Below are 22371 nucleotides of genomic sequence, written 5' to 3' on the forward strand. Positions count from 1 at the left end.
GGTTCTGCAACATCCTCCTCCCTTACATCATCCCCATCAGAAATGGACAATAATAAACAAGTGTTTCTCAGATCATTGATAGACATAGCACAATCTTTATTTGATTGAGGACTCACAGTCATAGATCTCTCGTGTTCAGAAAAAAATGTTTTCAACTTCAGCCTTCTCGAAAAACAGAACAGGTCTATTTCTAAATCAGTATAATTACAATTGTACAAAGGACAAAATGATAAGCCTTTCTTCAAAACTGATAATTCATGATTATTGAGAATCCTGTCTGACAAATTGATAACTTGAAGTTCACCTGATATAACATCTGACCTTTGCTCTGTTATTTCCTCTGTGCATCTTGGCTCCTTGTCCCCATCCTCATACCTCCTGTGTTTCCTGCCCCTCCTGTTCCTACGGGGTCTTTTCTTTTGCCTTTCTTTATACGAGTGATCTCGTCGAAAAAAGACGAATTAGCTGGAGGGGCGGCACTTGATTTGTATGAATTAGTCGCTCCCTCAATTCTTTGTTTGGCCACCATTTTGGGTAACTAAGCTTGCCCTCAGAAAAAAGGGATTTCTAGGCCTATGAGGAACCATGGGGTCAAGGAGCACCTAACCCCCAGGTCAACACCTAAAATTCCCAGTGGACGAAAAAATGAAAGGATTGAGGGGCAGAAAGGGGACAAAAATTTATAAATAAAAGGAGGGACCACCCAAAGGGCTGACAGGTCTAACACACAGCCATTTTGTTTGTCATGTGCTCTGTCCTACCTTTCTGTTAACTGCTCTTGTAGTCTGCCTAGAGACAAACTATATTCAGCATCTTCCACTTTCGCATATGCCCAGAAGGGCCCAGCTAGTAGAATGCACCTGCTTTTCTAGTATAACTGTCAGGCTATTTTTGCTGCTGTAACTATCCTCCCACTTTGTTGAGCAAGTAGATCTTGTATGCCCATCTTAGTAATTTTGCTTGATTACATGAGCCAGGACTGCCCCTTGGTTTTATGCTTACTCTGTTACTCTAAGCATATATAAAGCCCCAGTTTTCTGTACTCCTTAAACTGCCTCATTCAGTTGCTAAGGCTTCTGTGTGACGTAGTCTCGCCTCATTTGAGGTTAATAATTTGAGCTCCCGGTTACTCACCTCGAGTGTAGTCGAGGTAGGACTACGAGGGGCGGCCATCTTGGGTGAGGAGAAGGCTGGCGCCCACCCTCCCGCCCTCGAGTGCATAAAATGGAACCCACATGCAGGCAGCGCAGCGGACGGGCGCAGCGGGGGCGCCGGCGGGGCGCCAAAGGCAAGCCCGTCTGCGCCCGTCCGCGACCGGTCGGGACCAGGGGCCACGACCCCTGGTTCGGCACCGCGGTACTCCAGGGAAGACCTGCTAGCGCGATGTAACAACATCTGCCCCATTAGCCAAAATACACTGCAGGCATTGAGGCGGGAGAATCTGCTCAAACCCTCAGCAGAATCATCTCATATGAAACCAAACCTGAGGAGAGAAAGAGTAAAGGTAACTTCACTGAGCATTAGTCTACTTAACACACGCTCTCTCCATAAACATAACTTGGTAACATAGATATATTAGGAGTCACGGAGACGTGGTTAGATGAGTCCTCCACGCCCGACTTAGTGGCTGCACTCCCACCTAACTTCGGCGCTATCTCCCATAATAGGAAAGATGGTAGGAAAGGGGGAGGAGTAGCTCTGTTTTATAAAAACTCCTTTAAAACAGAAACTATTTGTGCAGAAAGCATCGAGGGAGCGGACATCCTAGGGGTCAAGCTCTGCTCTGCCACCAATTGCCTGGCGATACTTATCGTCTATCGCCCCCCAAAAACTCCCCCAACCTTTCTCGAACCTTTTTTGGGATTGGTCCACAACCTCCGCACAAGATATGAAGGTCTTGTGGTGATGGGAGATTTCAATCTCCACTGGGAGGAGCCCACTAGAGACGCAATCTCCAAACAGCTTGAAGAGGCTATGAAGGTATTAGAACTAACCCAGATAGTGACAGGCCCAACACACAAGAAGGGTCACACTTTGGACCTGATATGGACCTCGGTACCTGCACTGTGCCCGGTCACTATCTCGCCTTGCATTTGGTCGGATCATAACCTACTGCAGGGTAGCCTAGCCTTCCCGGGGCAAGAAGGAATCCCCACCGCCGAATGGCGGGTGGTGAGAAGGTGGAATTCTATTAATCCTGATACCCTGTTATCTATTTTAGAGCAACCTTCCCACCTAAACAGACTACCAGAAGATGACCTGGAGAGGGCCAGTCAAAAATTATCACAAAAACTGGAATATGCTATTGAGGCAGTGGCACCAGCACGTAAGGTAAAAATCAGGGATAAAGGAAAAGGGGCCCCCTGGTTTAATGACGATCTGAGACTCTTGAAACGCGCCCTGCGCCAGTGCGAGAGAGCCTGGCGAAAGGGGTATGATCCCAATTCCCAAATCTTATATATGGAAGAACTTTCCACTTATAAACAAGCCATCAGGACCAGGAAAAGGGAGTTCTACGAAAACAGAATTGCTACAGCACCTAACCCCCAGAAGGAAATTTTCAAAGTCCTCAATGAACTGAGAAAAAAGAAGGAACAACCCCCCTCCTTCATGCAAGAAGACTGCCATAAATTCCAGTCTTTCTTTACCACCAAGATATCGGCCCTCCTGACAGAAATCGAGAGCACTCCTACACTTGACTGTCCGGTAATCACTCAAACTCTCCCCCCCACAGTCATCCAGCCTCTAACTTCATTACCCTTACTTACCAAGGAAACCCTGGATAGAGTGATGAACCAAGTTAAATCTGGCTCTCCGGCGGACCCATGCCCCCCGCGGATATTTAAACAAGTGTGGCCAGGACTGGAGGACGACATATTATCGCTCCTGAATAGTTCCCTCACCTCCGGACAAGTTCCCTCTAACCTTAAGGAGGCGCGATTAATTCCTCTTTTAAAAAAGGCTGGAGCTGACACCAAGATCCTGAAAAATTACAGGCCTATCTCTCAACTTCCTTTTTTAGCAAAAATACTCGAACAGCATGTGTTGTCCAGCCTCTCTCACCATCTCGAGAGCAACTCCTTGCTGGAACCCAACCAGGCCGGTTTCAGGGCCCACAATAGCACGGAATTGGTTATGCTCTCCGTGCTAGACGATCTGCGACTTAAAGCAGATAAAAAAGATCCTTGTGCCTTGGTGCTACTCGACCTCTCCGCGGCATTTGATACGGTCAATCATGACCTTCTTCTGTCGCGGTTGGGGGAGTTTGGTATCCAGGGCACGGCCCACGCCTGGCTGACCTCGTTCCTCAGTGAACGGGTTCAGAGAGTACAACTGTATAACCTAGTATCAGAGGCAGCAAGGATTACATGCGGAGTCCCACGGGGCTCAGCCCTATCTCCCTTGATGTTCAATGCATATCTGCAGCCCCTCATCTCATCTTTGAATCAGATGGACTGCAGTATATACAAATACGCTGATGACACCCAGATCATCATTCAAATAGGCAACTCCCCAACTGCAGATCAAAAATTGAAGAATATCCTAAAATTTACCGTCACCTGGATGACGGCAAATTTTCTAAAGATTAACCCTGACAAGACGGAGGTGCTTGCAATTACGACATCATCTAGCCCTTGGAGCGACCTCTTATGGCCCACAGAATTAGGAAACCCCCCAGTACCGGCAGCAGCAGTAAAAAGCCTTGGCATAGTTATTGACACCAACCTTACTATGTCAGCCCAGGTCTCAGCGGTGGTGGGCACTTGTGTAGGCCTGGTGAGACAACTCCGCAAACTGTCTCCCATCCTAAAGGCGGACACTCTCAGGAGAGCAGTGTCAGCATTAATCCTGGCACGACTGGACTACGGCAACGTCATGTATCTCGGTATTCCGAAAAAATTAATGAACAGACTTCAGATTGTCATGAATGACGCGGCCAGACTCATCTTTAATAAACCAAGAAGGACCCCTGCCACCACCCTTCTTCGTGAGCTGCATTGGTTGCCAGTGAATCAACGAGCCAAGTTCAAAGGCTTATGCATTACGCAGAAAGCCTTATATGGGCAAGCCCCGAAATATATTAAAAAACGCCTTGTCCCATATGCCCCCAGCAGGAACTTACGTTCAGCAGAGGCTGCACTACTGATCTGCCCAAGGTTTAAACTATCTTCCCTAGGAGGACGTACGTTCTCCCACACAATTCCTAAAGCATGGAATCAACTGCCTGAGAACCTGCGCAAAGAAACAAAGTTCCTGCCCTTTAGGAAAAAGCTAAAAACCGTGCTCTTTCAAGAGGCATGGGGTAATATCTAGTCTGCTTTTTCCTCTACAACCTTGTGTCCACTCACCGCTAAGCGCTTAGAGACCCCTGGGTGATAAGGCGCTCTACAAATCAAAAATACAAATACAAATACAAAATACAAATAAAGATGTACTTTTATATTTCAACTTCTGTGCCAATTTCTTCTTTGTTGGTTTAAAACAGAGGTCTTCAAACTTTTTGAGGTCGAGACCCCCTTCTCAAAAGTTTATAGGTGTAAGGACCCCCTCCTGATGCAAAATTCTAGAACCTGTTACTCATCATCAGTAACAATAAACACCCTCGATTCCCATAGAAAATCAATTTTTGCAGTGGGGAAATAATGTTGAAAATAGTGTATTCTGTAAGATTTTTAGGTCTTTCACTGCCAGGTAGCTAGGTATAAAGTAACGGGTAGCTTAAATGAAAAATAAATATAAAACGTTGTTACTCAGTGGGAAATGCACAATAGAACATTATGAAACCTTTATTAGTTATTGCACTGCAGAGGCCTGTGTGTAAACAGAGACCCGCAGGATTAAATCTTGGATGATGCAATGGAGAATAGTGACTTATGCATTTTTAGTGCTAGAAGGTCACAGTTTGTGACAGAAAGCACTGTGAATATGTAAATCATTATTTAAATCTTGAATTTTACTAATACCCAGATTGCAAGCAATTGTTTGTTTTGTTTTTATTGTAAGGACTTCCAACTCGGACCACATGCTTGTGCGTGTGTTTATTTTTCTTTGCTCACACGCTATTGGCCTTTGCGTGCGTCTTTCTAAGTAAGACAGCACGCAATTGGGCAAAGGTGGGTGCATGTTACTTTTGCATCCGCCCAGGGCCTATGGCTTGCGAGAGCGAGCATCAGCGCCATCTGTTTCCAATTATCGCGCCTGTGTTAATTGGAAACAGGTGGCGCTCGGGCTGGCCTTGGCTTTATTTCCCCTTTCAGAGCGATTGTTTACAGTCAGGAAGAATCAGGGATTTCCAGGATGTGCTGAAATTCGAAATATATACAATAGGTAAGCCTGGATTAACCCTGTAATGCTGATGTTGTCGAAGGTTATAAAATGAGTACGTTTTCACTGCCTGTTTTGTTTGTATCAAACGCATCACCTCTTTCTTGCAAATTAAGTTGTGGAAATGTCTTTTCTAGAGTGCACATATCTTTTTATCCATCATCCACCTATTTAGGTCGCATTCTTCCATCTACCGCTCCAACCACAATCCATCCGTTTATCCATAAATACATGCCACCATCTGTTCGTACAGGCGTCCATCCATCCGCACAACCACCCATCATTTCATCCATCCATTCATTATTTGGGTGAGTGGTTGTATTGTACCCCCCATAATCATGTCATTGAAAACTACGACAGTGGTGCATGACCTAAGTATAGAACTGCGTGACTTAGTACACTATACCTACAAAGGAATTAGCAGACTCTGCGCTGTGAGGTCAGTAATGTATCACTTCCTGGAAGCTGCACGTGAAGAATGTTTGTTTATTTTGAGCATGATATTACTAGATGTGTAAGTGTAGCAGCAGAAATAACTGATAAATATGACATATATACTAGCTGTTTGCTAACCGTGTTCCTTCCGTTTATCAGCTTTCAATTCATAGTGGCGGCACCGGCTGTGGCGCCCCCCCAGAGCCCCCTCACCTCAGCTGTACCAGGCTGATAGCGCTCTGAGGCCTTCCCCGGTGAAGATGCTTTTATACCGGCCCCCTGCTCCCAGCGATGACAGTTACTTGATAAATCAATCAATCAATCAGGAGTTTGTTAAAGCGCAACTACTCACCCGTAAGGGTCTCAAGGCGCTATGGGTGGGGGGTGCAGGTTCCATTCCATCAAGGAGGGGGTCTGTCAAAGAGGCAGGTTTTGAGGTTTCTTGCGAAGATGGGGAGCGATGTTGTCTGTCTGAGGTGGAGCGTAAGGGCGTTCCATGCTTTGGCCGCGAGGAAGGAGAAGGAGCGGCCTCCCGATCTGGTCTTTCTGGTGCGGGGAACCTCGGCGTAGGAGAGCTGGGCTGATCGTAGGGTCCTTTGGGGTGCGTGGAATTTAAGCCGGCTGTTTAGGTATGCTGGTCCGGTGCCGTGGAGGGCCTTGTGTGCGTGGGTGAGCATCTTAAAGGTGATTCTCGCCTCGACGGGGAGCCAGTGGAGTGTGCGCAGGTGCTGGGAGATGTGGCAGTGTTTTGGCAGGTTGAGGACCAGTCTTGCGGCGGCGTTCTGGATGTTCTGTAGCTTGCGGATGAGGTTTTTGTTTATTCCGGTGTAGAGTGCGTTGCCATAGTCGAGTCTGCTGGTGACCAGGGCGTAAATGCCGTGGTATCCCTGAGCACAGGGGCACCACATTGCCCTGGAGACAGAGCCTGCCTTTGAAGCGGGGTAATCCTGCAAACTACGCCCCAGTGAAACGCTGCTCGTGTCCCGTCAGAGACCCCATTTCACAGCACGGGTCAGCCGGGAAGAATAACTGGTGAAATCATGATGGCTGGAGGCGAAATGGAGATTAATAGATTCAGTGTCTGTTGGGGGGAGTGAAGGCTGTTGAATATTGTTGATATGCCTTCCTGCTTTTATCAGACGGCTGTTGCTCAAATGAACACAACATGAGCACAGACTCGGAGCCTCGGATGGAGCCAGACAGGGAACTGGTACCGGGCTTCAATGTGCTACAGATGCCCGTGTCAACTGTGGGCCTCTAGGTAGATATTATCTGTCACAGGGATACAGCTGTATTGCGGATGTCAGGCCTTTAAAAAAAATATATAGTGCTCCGTATTGTGGACTAGTAGGCTTCCAAGAGCTCCCTAACTTTGCATTTAAGAGAATGGAGGCACTTAGAAACATATTGATTTGCTCAGGATCACAAAGCTTACACATGGGAAAGAAGCTGGCATTTCTGGCTTCTGGCCCCATTGCAGCCATTTTAGATACTAGACAACTTTAAGGCTTTGTGTTTTTTTCATATCTAAACGTCCTCTCAGTGGTAATAATGAACAGGCAATAAGAGTCTCGTAGTTAACTGCCAAGGGTCTGCTTTCCGGGCCCTGTTGCTTTCTTGAACAAATTGTGCACTTTAAACGCCCCTTGGTTCTGGGTTTAGACTAGCAGGCTTCTAAGCGCACTCGCTCTGTACCTTTAAATACATCGATGCACATTGAGTCTGGGGGATGAGAGCAGGGTCGCACAGTGTGCTCAATTTGGCAAATGAGGATTAGAACCCTGAACTCTTGATGCCCTTGTCTGCAAATAGATACCAAAAATAGGTTATCTGGGAGCTACCCTTTCTATCAGGAAAAGGATTGGGTCAACAATAGCAAAAATTCAGAGTTCCTTCTCCTGGGTTCACTATTTATCAAATCTTTAATTAGTCATGGGGTCTTCCCTAGAGAAGCAAGGGGGTTTGTAGTGTTACAGTAGTTACCAAATTTACACTTCAATGAAAATGGTGCCCACAGGTATCAGCAAAAACATGAAACAAAAGTGTTGTTATATAAAATTATTGATCAATTATTTATTTAAAAAACATAATGAAACATAATGCAAACAATTTATAATGAGTCACAACATGTACAAAATTACAAATTTATTCTAGGTTTTTACAAACGCAAAAAACATTCATCATTTTCAAAAAGATTATTATTAAAACATCATACTGTCAATTATACAATGGTTTTTGTTAAAAATTACTGGGACATAGGAACGAAAAAGTGTCGACGCGGCGTTTCGGTGCCTCTTTATTTTGCACCTTCTTCAAGGACTCGTTCACGATTCAGTTATTCTACTCTGAAAACATACAGTGATACATAATGTTAGGCCCATATTTTCGTACATTTGCACATAGATATTTAATAACATTTCTAGACTTAGCTGGTATTTGGTAACTATGAACATCAATACAAGCGCCCTGCGGTTTCTTAGCATTCATTTTGTTAACAGAATGCCAAGGATGGAATACATCCCTTGTGTTATGGGGGGTCTAATAGTTGTTATTTAGACACCTAGTGTACTACTCCTTACAGGTTATCAATTTCAGGGTAGATGTTATCGCCTTGGTGGGTTCTTTGATTTTTTTAAATTTCAAACTGAACCCTTTAACTTACCCAGGTGCGAACATCCTGGTGATCTTTCTTGTATTTCAGATTGAACACGTTTCTTCTTGTGCTCACTGTCTTTCCTTATCACTTATTTCTAAGGAAAATTGTATCATAAGTCATGATCGATAACTGTGCTTGTTTTTTACTTTAACTGTTGTTTTTGCACTATAATGAACTTATTCCGAAGTTTTTTACCTTGTGCAAGTGTCTTTGGTTGAGCGTCACTTGTTTTGGAAAAGATTGGGGACACGCTTCAGTCCTGTTAAGAGGATGTGTTCTAGTTATACCACTGGTTATCTGGTGTATTTGCTCCAACATTCAACATATTTTTGCAACTAAAGCAGCATGTTACTGGCTGTCTAGAGGCTCTATTTAGTCTAAATTTAACGTGACATTTCTTACCGGTCCGCTTTACTCTTGGTCTTTTGAGGGTGATGGAGGACGCCTCTGGGAGCTACCTTCTGATAATTTCATCCACCATTAACTCTGTGAAATACATTTTGTTATATTTATTACTCTAATGCCCTAACTTCTGTCGCTCAATTCTACTTTACAGGGGAAATTTATTACCTGTATGGTTAGAATGAATACATCTTAAGTTTATTTCTTTCTCCTTATGGCTTCTTCTTTGTGGGGCTTTTTTATCACATTAGCGGTCCACTCTATCAGGGAGAATCAGAAAATACTCACATTTAGTCAAGCATTGCCTTGCTCTACTTTACTATTAAGTTAACTTTAACTGTTATAAATTATTTTAGCTTAGTTCAACTCTTAGGGAGTACCTAAGTCTAGCCATATTGTTAGTAGTCAGAGGGGTCCTTTCTCACTTGCTCACCTGTCAAGGATAGCTGAACTGCACGGCGTCCTCCACCTTCCTGGACTCGTTTGGAATGAATGATTGCTGTTCTAAACCCTCATTTTTATACTTCATCTTATTGGGTAATTACTTGCACCTGTGGCTAATAATTCCATCTGTTGCGTTCGATGGATGTTTTCAGTTGGGCATACCGGTCGCCATCTTGTAGTGCCTTTTTTAATTAATATACTTGTTACTGTTCCTTATGGTTGTGGGTCTCTCTATTTTTTTGGGTATCTATGAATGGGTTTCTTCTTGTCTTATATTAATTCTGTGTATTTACGGCATTAGACCATTTAAAACGGATCTATCTCGCGGACTTTTTTGAATTGTCTCTATTCGGTGTTAATTTTTATATAATACTCGCTTTTTATAGTACCAGCGTATTTTTGTTTTTTTGTTGTACCCGTGCTCACTTTTTTGCTCAAAACACCGCTAATTCGCTCACGTTTTTCGCCAGTGCCGGGATATACAACCGGGCTCGATTTCTTTGTATGGTGATCTCGGTCACATAACGTAGCCGCCATCTTGTAATGTGCAATCTATTACCCTTATCATATCTCTTAATCCCTATGCTTTGAAGGAAAAAGTTGTTCTGGGTGTTTTTATTTTAGTCTTTTTGTTGGCATACTATTATCCCAGCTTCTCATTGTTTAACCCTTGCTTGGCCCTGTGCTTTTGGCATTTATTTAAAACTAATTTCGTTGATGTGTTTTGCATAGAGTTTATTTCTGAGCCCTGTGTCTAAGAAATTTTCACGATGTTATTTAGCGGTTGCATCTATTTTTGCTCGCCCTTTTAGAGTTGGGGCGCTTTATCGCTGTGTTGCACTCTTCCATATTCGATGCCTTGAGTATAGGTGTTTAAACTGTTGTTTATATGGGTGCCATTTTGGATTGGGAAGGGGCTGCCTTTCACACTGAGTTGTGTGGAGGTAGAGCCTGCTTGTTTATAGTGTCACTTTTCATTACTGCCCATTCATAAATCTATAATTAAGTTAATTTAAAATTTGACAATTCATCAATGTTGGCTAGAGTCATAACGCTTTTCCTCAATATTAGTTTGTTGTTTGGAGCTATTTACAAATTATATGGTATTTTTCAGTACTTTTCAAAATATTTTCCATAGGGATGTGTTTGTCTTCCCTTGAGGTGTGCATTAATATGCAGCCAGGAGTTGTTTTGTCTATTTCTTCCTTCCTGTCTCGATGTCTGAAACATCTGCACGTTTATCCTACACTTTTTACTCCTGCAGCTCTTTTACAAAATTCTCTCCCATTCTTCTCTATTGTTTAATCCCGTTTTGTAACTGTTGAATTTGGACATAAAAAACTGTTCCCTTAGTTTTCGTTTCCTGGTCATATCTCCCCCTCTTCTGTTTGTGGTTATTGTTTCTAAAACACACCACCTAAGGTCCTCCACTTTGTGGTTCTGTTCTAACCAGTGTGTCACTAGGGGGGCGGCCGTTTTCTTTGTACGAATTGCTGATCTGTGTTCATTAATCCTTGATCTAATTTCACGCTGTGTCTCGCCAATGTATATTTTGGCACAGGGACATTTGATCAGATATACAACGTTTTGCGTTTTACAGTTGAATAAAGATCTATAAGTATGGGTTGTTTTACCACATTTGATGCTTGTTCCTGATATTATTAGGGTGCAGTTTGTGCAATTTCTGCAGGCTACATTACCAGTAGGTTTCGAGCCGTCTATGGTTCTAATCATATTTCTATTGTTTCTGTTGGGGTATGTATGTACAAGGCAGTTTCTTACTGTCCTGTTTCTCCTGAAAGCAAATATTGGTTTTGGCATCGGTACTTCTCCTGCCTCATTAATTAATTTCCAATTACTGTTAATACAATTTTTTATTTTGTTGGATATACAGGAGAAATTGGATACAAAGACAATGGGTTTGGTTGTTTTATCTTGGTTTACTTTCTGTTCGAAAAGACTCTCCCGATTATAATATTTTGCCCGCTTGTAGGCCTTTTTTTACCATTGATTTAGGGTATCCTCTCTCTAAAAATGTGTTGATCATATTGCCTGCGTGTTTATCATATTCATTTTTAGTGGTGCAATTTCGTCTTATTCTTAAAAATTGCCCAAAGGGTATGTTGTTCTTTTGGGTCGCAGGGTGGTAGCTATTAAAATGGAGCATAGTGTTGCGGTCAGAAGGTTTAGTGTATAACTTCACTGCAAGGGTGCCTTCCACATTTTTTATCGTTATATCGAGAAAATTGCACATCTCATTACTGTATGCGGAGGTGAACCTTAAGTTCTCGTCCCCTAAGTTAAGCCAAGTGATGAACTCAGTTAAATATTCTTCACTGCCTTCCCAGATGAAAAATATATCGTCTATAAACCTAGACCATTGAGATATATTTTCGTAGAAGGGTGCTGATGTATTAAAGATGTGTTTTTGCTCAAAGTCTGCAACGTATAGGCATGCCAGGCTGGGGGCACAGGTAGCCCCCAGGTGCCCTTCGTTTGTTTATACATCGTTTCTTTGCATAAAAAAATATTATTTTTCAGGATCAGTTCTAAGCAATCTATTATAAATATAGAGTGTTCTGATAGATCTTCCCCATCTTGAGCTAACATTTTTTTAATTACCTTGATTGTATCGTCTTGTGGAATGTTAGTATACAGTGCTTCTATGTCAAGCGTCACTAACCATTGTGTACCTGAGTTAAATTCAATGCCCTCCACTTTCTTTATCATCTCGGTGGTAGCTTTTATGTATGCTGGTTGTTCAGTGACCATTGGTTGGATGAACTTATCCACATACTTGCTAAGGGGCTCTGTTAGTGAATTCAGGCTCGAGACTATTGGCCGCATTGGGGGATCGTTGATGTCTTTATGGACTTTTGGTAGTCCATATATTGCTGGAATTGTGGGTGTCTCGTTGTGGAGGAAGTTAAATTCCTCCTGGTTGATGATCCCGTCTTCCTTTGCTAACAGAAGTAAATTTTTAATCCGTTTTCCTAAATCTTGCCATTCTAGTGTGTTGGATTTGACATAATGTTTTGGGTTGTCAAGGAGAAGATTCATTCTTCTATCGTAATCTGATGTTTCCAGTACCACTATACTCCCACCTTTATCTCCTGGCTTGATGGTGATTGTGCTATCATCTTCCAGATTTTTGAGGGCTTCTTTTTCTTTTACTGAGATATTATATTGGGTCCAAATTTTTTGTTCAAATATCTCCTCTATATTTCTGCTAATAACTTTTTCAAAGGTTTCCACATTTTTATTAACCATAGAGCTGGACGGCGTCCACACGGACTTGGGGCGTAGACCAGATTTGTTCTCTGATGGTATTCTGTCCTTACCTTCAAAGTATTTATTAAGTCTAATTTTACGGACAAAATTCTGCACGTCCCTCTCAAGTGTAAATTTATCTGGTGGTCCTGCTATCGCAAAACCCAATCCCTTTTCTAAAATCTTTGTTTCTTCCCTATTTAGGTTTCTCTTGGATAGGTTAATAATTGGTGCTCTGGTGTTTTTATTTAGTCCCAGGTTTTCTGGCTCCTGGTCTTCATATATGGACGTTGTTGGCCCTGGTTCATCTGGTGGTATCCTCTCCCTCTCCCCCGTCCCCGGGGGTTCGGGTTTGGATTTTGACTGCGGTTTCCCTTTCGTCTGTCTAAAAAATCTAGACTCTCTCTATTCTGTTTTTGTTGACCTTCTTTGTTTTGTTCTGTATGGTCTGCCGGTGTGAGTTCATTCTCTGATTCGCTGCTGGTATATGACGTGTCAGAGAATGTTACTCCTTTTCTAAAATTTTGGCGTTTGTTAGTCTGCCAGTTGTTCTTACTCGGCCAGTCTTCTCTTGGTCTTTCAAAATAATCTTTCTGTAGATAGGGGTACACTAATTCAGGTTTGTATTGATTGAGGTCTTTCCTAAACTTATTGCTTTTCTTATTAATTAGGTAATCTTTATAACTATCCAGGTCTTTTTGGATTTCCTCTAGTTTCAATTTTGCGTCTTCTACTGTGGTGTTATCTTTTAGTTTTCTCTCCTTTTCGTCAAGCTCTACCTTTTCTATAATTATACCAAACCCCCTTGCTTCTCTAGGGAAGACCCCATGACTAATTAAAGATTTGATAAATAGTGAACCCAGGAGAAGGAACTCTGAATTTTTGCAAATAGATACCTACATGAATATCTCGCTAAACCCAACAAAGGCAAACGTCACCCAAAAAAGGCCTTGCCGGATCAGCTATGCAAAAAGTGCTTCAACTACTTTTTAATAGCCAGGCACTCCTTTATTTAGCTCCTGTTGTGCTTTCCTGAGACAAATGTCAATATTTTTTGTGTGCAATCCTGTCCTGTTTGTACGTGCTTCCAATACTAGTACATAGAACAATCGTGGCGCAGGTAGATAAAAATGTGTCCAGGAACACACAGCTCTTTTGCAAATGGAGGAGCTAGGATTACATGCAGGCCAAGTTGCACAGAAGGCACCATTACTACAAGACGGCTACTTCCCCATATGATTCCGATCTTATTTACAGGAAAAATGCAAAGCAAATACCGTCAGTTGCAATTGATGATTGCCACTAGAATAAAACAATGCATATTACAGAAAAAGGAAACTCACTCCCTGCAAAAATCCACTCTGGAAGGTAAAATTACCACTGACTGTAAGCACATTTTCATTGCCAATATCCACCATCGAAAAAGATATGCCAGAAAATGAAGGAATGTACCACTCAAACTAAGAACAGTTGTGAAGCAGTTTTCTAACAGGTAAAATAGACTAAAAGCTTCCAAAATAAGAAATGTAAGTTGCACAGGCAAATTTTCATCTCAGAGAGAACGGCCCCCTCCAACCCCCAAGCCCCATGCAGAACAGGCGGGACAGTGGGCCACTTTCACTCCTTCAATGCACCAACCCATATATCACCATTATTTGAATAAGAAAGTTCTTTCAAACGGTGTGCAATTTCGAGTACTCCCTGTCCCAGGAGCACATCCCAGATACACCCTAGGAAAAAATACAATTTTCAATCCAATTTCGAAAAAGCACCACTCCAATAGAAATAAATTGCCACTAGGCTTGATTGATAAAGTTCGTCAACAGACAGTAATTCCAAATGGACAACGCTGAATCCGTGGTTGCAAAAAGAGTTTCTTTAATGTGCCAAGAGAAACCAGCCAACGCGTCAAGCGGAACTTCTTCAGGGCTGTAAATTATAAAGTGAAACATACAAAAAACCTTCGTGCAAAATTTCTCAAACTAGAGAGACTAAAAAAGTTGGAGATGTCCAGATGGTGGGATGGAATAACACTACAAAAGTATTTGGATAATCAGAAAATTCCGAGGGGTCTGCGGATCTTGATCTTCCCAACTTTTGAGGACTTGGATGACGATGCCCTCAGAGATTGGGAAGAGAACCTGAAACAGTCCTCATATACGATGATGAAGATACTAATCCGCCATTCTGAGAAGAAAGTTGCGGTTCTCAAACAGGAAATCCTAGATCTGGAACGAGATATTGATACATCCAGTTTAAAGGATAGTATAAAAAAGAACTATGAAATTTTTGATGATGTCATAAGCAGGTATCAGATCTACCTACGGGATAAGAAGTTACGCAAAATAAAGCGCGATGATAATGATTACAGGACAGGGCGTATCTATACGTTTGCCCACAAATTTGATAATGTTAAACAGGGAGGTGATGGCAAACGTCCCAGGGAAGAATCACTAAATGCCAGTAGTAGCTCAATTTCCTCTATGGGAAGCTCTTCCTCGAAAGATGGGGGGGCATGTCAGGCTGCATCTCCAAGACGTAATAATTTTTTATGGGAGATGGAACGCATCCGCCAAGGCACCAAATTACCCAATACCAACCCAGACCCAAAACCAGGAGGGGGGGAAAAAGGTGGAAAGGCAAAACAGCCCAGGGGCGAAACAGTTCACCCAATGGACACCAGGTCCAAGAAAACCTAGAAGAGGTGACTCCCGCTCCCAATATTGACCCGGTTAATGACCATACCATTTCTGTTAATAACGCCCTGTCCATTGTTAATCTATCAGACCGCGAACTTACAGATGTGGAGACAAACATCTTAAAAAGAGGTCTAAGTTTTTGTCCGTCTCAGGTTGGGGACCCAACCTTATTAATGGTGGATCTGTTTAAGTTTACAAGACTCTTGAAATTAAAAGATCATTTTGCAAACCATCCTGGTACTCCTGTTTGTGATTTAAATACTAAACCTGAATGTACCACTACCATCTCTGACCTTCAAAATGCACAATTGTTACTATCAATTGAGACTGGAGACAATCCCTCATTACAGGAAATCCGTTCGGATTTAAATATTGATGAAGACACTACCATAAATAGCGGTCTTAAGGCCCGCTCAAAATACATTCCTGTAAATACACACAAAAACATTGATCTATTCAATAAAAGAGTCTCACAAGACTTTTGCAGAATGATTGACTCCCCCAACAAATACACATACAAACAAAATAATCTGACAAAGACGGAAAGACTAGCACTCGAAGGACTGGCAAGAGATAATACCATCACAATAAAGGAGGCCGACAAGGGTGGGAATGTGGTTGTGATGAATACTGTGGACTATGACAGTGAAATCGCTCGACAACTAAGTGATACTAGCTGCTACAAAAAACTACAGGATAATCCCATTCCATCCCTTGTCACACATATTAACAATCGAATACAGGATTGGGGTGAAGTTGGTCTCCTGTCAGAGGAGGAATGTCGATATCTCAAGGTCACACACCCAACTGCACCTTGTATCTATGTATTGCCTAAAATACACAAGGGGGGCGATTTCCCACCGGGACGTCCCATTATTTCGGGAATTAACTCTCCAACGGAACGTCTTTCACAATATGTCGATGGGTTCTTGCAACCCCTTGTGGCCAATTTACCATCCTACATACAGGATTCAGGGGACATTTTGAGGAAATTGGATGGCCTGGAATGGTCTGCTGACTTAATGTTCGTCACGCTAGACGTGACTGGGCTTTATACATGTATACCACAACATTTTGGCATTAGAGCGCTCTCGTCATTTCTATCGATGAGGACAGCGGATCACGTTGACCACAATGAGATGCTGATCGAAATGACGGAGCTAATTCTATCCAGAAATTTTTTCCTATATAAAGACACCTGGTACCATCAGATAAGGGGGACCGCTATGGGGAGCAAATTTGCACCTTCGTATGCGGGACTCTTCATGGGGTGGTGGGAACGTGAACACACATGGGGCAAATATGCCTCCCCCTGGATGGATATGATCATCTTTTGGGGGAGGTATATTGATGATATCATCATGCTTTGGAAAGGGAATGATACACAACTATCTGAATACTTTAAGTATCTTAACGACAATCCCTACAATATACAATTGACAGTGAAGTCTGATTATAATCAAATAGAATTCCTAGATATATTGTTTTTTGTTGAGAATAACACCATTCAAAGCAATTTGTACCGCAAAGATACCTCCTGTAACAGCGTATTACATGCTACCAGTGCGCACCCTAGTTCCACCATCCATAATATTCCATATGGAGAGATGGTACGCATAAGGCGGAACTGCAGTAAAGAAGAGAACTTCAGACATGCGATACGAGATAGTAAAATCAGGTTTACCAATAGAGGCTATAATAGCAAAACCCTAGACAAAGCTGAAAAGAGAATTCTAACTGTTAAACGCAGTGATACCCTTATCAAAAAAGCAAAGAACAACAAAAGGAACAAAAAACCCAGGATGTCTTTTACTACTCAATACACTCAAAATAGTACAGAAGTATTTAAGGTCCTTAAAAGACATTGGAAATTATTATGTGAGATTCCTAATCTGAAAGAGGTAATCAATGAGACTCCTAGCATTACCTTCAGGCGTGGCAAAACCCTCCGCAATATTTTGTGTCCTAGTTATCCGACCAAGAAAAAGTCGGGCACATGGATGAAGACAAAACCGAAGGGCTTCTACACATGTGGAGGATGCAACATTTGCCCCCTTGCTATGAACAAAATCAAGAAATTCAAGTACAATACAGAGAGAGAATATGAAATAAGACATTATATTAATTGCAACACTAGCCACGTGATCTACATCATTGGCTGTGGTTGCAATATGATATATGTTGGGAGTACTGTGCGGCCCCTAAAACTTAGGATTCAGGAACACATTCGAGCCATGAAGAACTATGATTTGAAATACCCTATGACTTATCATATGCAGGAACACCACAAAGATAATAGGCCTATATGGTTTCATGGCATTGACCACATACCACCGCACCCCAGAGGAGGGAATCGCGAAATTATCCTCAGGAAAAGGGAAGCAGCTTGGATATGTCGCTTACGATGTGTGGAGAGGGGACACAATACAGAGGATGAAATGCACTATTATCTAAGTTGAAATATTGATGATATGCTTATGTTGAATAATTTTGCAGAAAAATGCGTTCTTTTCCATCATGTAAATTATTTACATACTGAGTACGGTCCTTTTCGGCTGGGCCACTCCTAAACTGATGCCCATGTTTTCCCCCTTTCCCTCCCCCCCCCCCACTACTTAATTCTAATCATTGGATTATATTGTCATTATTGTGATCCTGTTCCTGTCCTTTCTCACCTTCAGGCTGTATCATTTCCGACAACTATACCCGTTTTAATTATAAAGTAACAGTTGTACACACGATAGTCACACCTGTATACAGGACTCTATGAACACGTAATAACAATTTGTCTTCCTTTTTCTTTAATTTGAATGATGGGTAACATTATTACAAAGGATTGTGGTATGCTTGCCCTTATGTCCTGGCGTATTTCTGTGCTCCACGGGAAGCGGCGGTGATAATCTCTGCTTTCGGATACAATGTATTCCACGCAATAGGATGGTCTACTGCCAGTTTGCCTATATAGGCACATTATTTACTTGGACGTTAACTTATATAACTCCAATACGGACAATGAATATGTTTGAATATGTCCTTGATGTTTGGAATATACATGCAATAGCAAACATCAGCCTGACTTGTACCTAATAAACCCTTTTGGGTTTCATGTTCCAACTACACGAAGCATCCCATGAATTAATGTACACATACTTTAAGACATTGCCGCTCGTTTGTTCTCAGTCACACGTTATAATTTCTTACGAATTAATAATTAACCAACAGTGTGGTATACCGCCAATGACTAGCTTTAAATGGCGGCCGTGTTCGACCGGGAATTCGTGGTTTAGGCAGCGCGACTTTCCCCCGTCCACACGTGAGGAAAGGGGTGGTTATATTATAACCAATCGAAAGAGGGCCGGCTCCGTTAATCTGCCGGGAATTGTTTGGCGCGCGGATTGCGAACGCGCCAACTGGGGGGAGAGAGATACTACCCCAAGAGGTAAGACCGACAGGAGACTTCCCTGTCGGACTAGGTTCCTTTTTCGATAGTCCTATATGACAGCCCTTAAGGATTTTGGCAATAAGGCCCACAACGGGACGGGAATTATATATAAAAACACGCCTTGCAACAAACTTGGGGATTGTTTTCTCTGCAGCAACATGCACCGCGTTTTGAAATAAGACGCATAAATATTGCTGATATAGATAACTACCCTAATGGGGAACTAACCTTTCCGTTATAAAAGGTGGGCTCACGGGGATTCAGATAACGCTTATGACATTATTGCTAATGTAAAATTGTAGATTGTAGATTCTAACATATATACTCGCATTTAATTTGCAGGTTACTACCTCAATGCGACTACACAATTGGAGCCTATTTTTAGAACTTTGGAAGTGGGAATACGACGGTGCCGACAGAGTGCACGTCAGACCACTTGAAGGTAGGCCACCATTTGCAACGGTGTAACTAGATTTACACCTCAAAAGTGATACTATAGTGTCAGGATAGGTTTAATATATCCCCGCAACTGAAATCTTTCGCTTGTTGTTATTTTTCAATTTCCGTCACTGTGGCAGGCAAGGACTTGGGCCTTAGTGGAACACACAATTCGTCAAAATATTGGATACAAGGCCAAATGAGCGCCCTTTGATAACAACTCTTCGTGAACATGAAAGGTACAAATCTACAAATGCGCAATTTAGTTATTCAAACTTAGACCTGAAAGGGGTTATTATTCCCTATGTAAGTAACGTAGGATACTTCTAATATCTAATAAATATCTACTTTCTACAGGCAAATATATCCTTACACATATGCATAGATGAGGATTATATTTATTGGACGTCCAGATAGAAGGACTTGGCTCCCGCTTCTACTTTGTGAATTGGAATATATCTCTACCTTCGTTTACACAATTGCGGTAGGAAATTTATTAACATTTTTTGATTGCTTGAGATTAAATAGTGTTACATCACCCTTTTGAACCTATTGTGACTGGGCCTGGGAGTGTCTACTCTGGAGAGGGTTCACGGCTGCATTAGGGTGGGGCATGGTCTTGCGCCATTGGCATGGGAGGTATGCATACCAAAATTCTTGATGATGAAATACGAAATGACTTGGTTTGTTTAACAAAAGGTTGTTTGGTGCTACAACATGTGTTAAAGTTTTGACTATTAGGTATAACGTGGACGTTGCTGGTCTTGATGGTTGCAATTGCATACAAAAAATGATTTATGGTTGGACATATATAGACCGTACAAATTAAGATGAACAAGAAATAAATGTCTGTTGCTTGATGAAATTACCCCGATGGTCAGGTCCCGTCGTGGGTCTATAAAGAGACCTGCACTCGATATAGTGTTTGAAACACATTGCTTTTGAGAATTGTACATAAACTGCAGTATGGAGAGGAGAATGCTGCTGTTTTTAACTTAGAGTATGTTTTTAACTTGGTTTTAACTGTAGGTCATGGTATGTCATTGTATATAGTTTCTATGGTACACATTCTTTGCTGGAAGCTACTTACACCGGTTTTTTGTATGTTTCACTTTATAATTTACAGCCCTGAAGAAGTTCCGCTTGACGGAACGAAACGCGTTGGCTGGTTTCTCTTGGCACATTAAAGAAACTCTTTTTGCAACCACGGATTCAGCGTTGTCCATTTGGAATTACTGTCTGTTGACGAACTTTATCAATCAAGCCTAGTGGCAATTTATTTCTATTGGAGTGGTGCTTTTTCGAAATTGGATTGAAAATTGTATTTTTTCCTAGGGTGTATCTGGGATGTGCTCCTGGGACAGGGAGTACTCGAAATTGCACACCGTTTGAAAGAACTTTCTTATTCAAATAATGGTGATATATGGGTTGGTGCATTGAAGGAGTGAAAGTGGCCCACTGTCCCGCCTGTTCTGCATGAAACTTTATCGTTTGGGCCCATTGATTGCACAATCCAAACTATTCTTAAATCGCATCATTGATATGTCTGTTTAATTTGGGAATAGAACATCTGAGATTGTAACACATTGTTTTTGCACCTTGTAAGTACAACCAAGACTCAATTTTATAACATCATGTCTAACTTTAAGGATACTAGGGAGGAGATGGCATCGAGCTTGTTTGGTAATAGTCAGTCTGCAGGCGCCGCGAAGGCCCAAGAACCTAGCACAGAAGGCCTTCGTGCAAAATTTCTCAAACTAGAGAGACTAAAAAAGTTGGAGATGTCCAGATGGTGGGATGGAATAACACTACAAAAGTATTTGGATAATCAGAAAATTCCGAGGGGTCTGCGGATCTTGATCTTCCCAACTTTTGAGGACTTGGATGACGATGCCCTCAGAGATTGGGAAGAGAACCTGAAACAGTCCTCATATACGAGGATGAAGATACTAATCCGCCATTCTGAGAAGAAAGTTGCGGTTCTCAAACAGGAAATCCTAGATCTGGAACGAGATATTGATACATCCAGTTTAAAGGATAGTATAAAAAAGAACTATGAAATTTTTGATGATGTCATAAGCAGGTATCAGATCTACCTACGGGATAAGAAGTTACGCAAAATAAAGCGCGATGATAATGATTACAGGACAGGGCGTATCTATACGTTTGCCCACAAATTTGATAATGTTAAACAGGGAGGTGATGGCAAACGTCCCAGGGAAGAATCACTAAATGCCAGTAGTAGCTCAATTTCCTCTATGGGAAGCTCTTCCTCGAAAGATGGGGGGGCATGTCAGGCTGCATCTCCAAGACGTAATAATTTTCTATGGGAGATGGAACGCATCCGCCAAGGCACCAAATTACCCAATACCAACCCAGACCCAAAACCAGGAGGGGGGGAAAAAGGTGGAAAGGCAAAACAGCCCAGGGGCGAAACAGTTCACCCAATGGACACCAGGTCCAAGAAAACCTAGAAGAGGTGACTCCCGCTCCCAATATTGACCCGGTTAATGACCATACCATTTCTGTTAATAACGCCCTGTCCATTGTTAATCTATCAGACCGCGAACTTACAGATGTGGAGACAAACATCTTAAAAAGAGGTCTAAGTTTTTGTCCGTCTCAGGTTGGGGACCCAACCTTATTAATGGTGGATCTGTTTAAGTTTACAAGACTCTTGAAATTAAAAGATCATTTTGCAAACCATCCTGGTACTCCTGTTTGTGATTTAAATACTAAACCTGAATGTACCACTACCATCTCTGACCTTCAAAATGCACAATTGTTACTATCAATTGAGACTGGAGACAATCCCTCATTACAGGAAATCCGTTCGGATTTAAATATTGATGAAGACACTACCATAAATAGCGGTCTTAAGGCCCGCTCAAAATACATTCCTGTAAATACACACAAAAACATTGATCTATTCAATAAAAGAGTCTCACAAGACTTTTGCAGAATGATTGACTCCCCCAACAAATACACATACAAACAAAATAATCTGACAAAGACGGAAAGACTAGCACTCGAAGGACTGGCAAGAGATAATACCATCACAATAAAGGAGGCCGACAAGGGTGGGAATGTGGTTGTGATGAATACTGTGGACTATGACAGTGAAATCGCTCGACAACTAAGTGATACTAGCTGCTACAAAAAACTACAGGATAATCCCATTCCATCCCTTGTCACACATATTAACAATCGAATACAGGATTGGGGTGAAGTTGGTCTCCTGTCAGAGGAGGAATGTCGAT

Source organism: Lissotriton vulgaris, chromosome 2_2 (genome assembly GCF_964263255.1).
Source record: "Lissotriton vulgaris chromosome 2_2, aLisVul1.2, whole genome shotgun sequence".
Taxonomy (NCBI): domain Eukaryota; kingdom Metazoa; phylum Chordata; class Amphibia; order Caudata; family Salamandridae; genus Lissotriton; species Lissotriton vulgaris.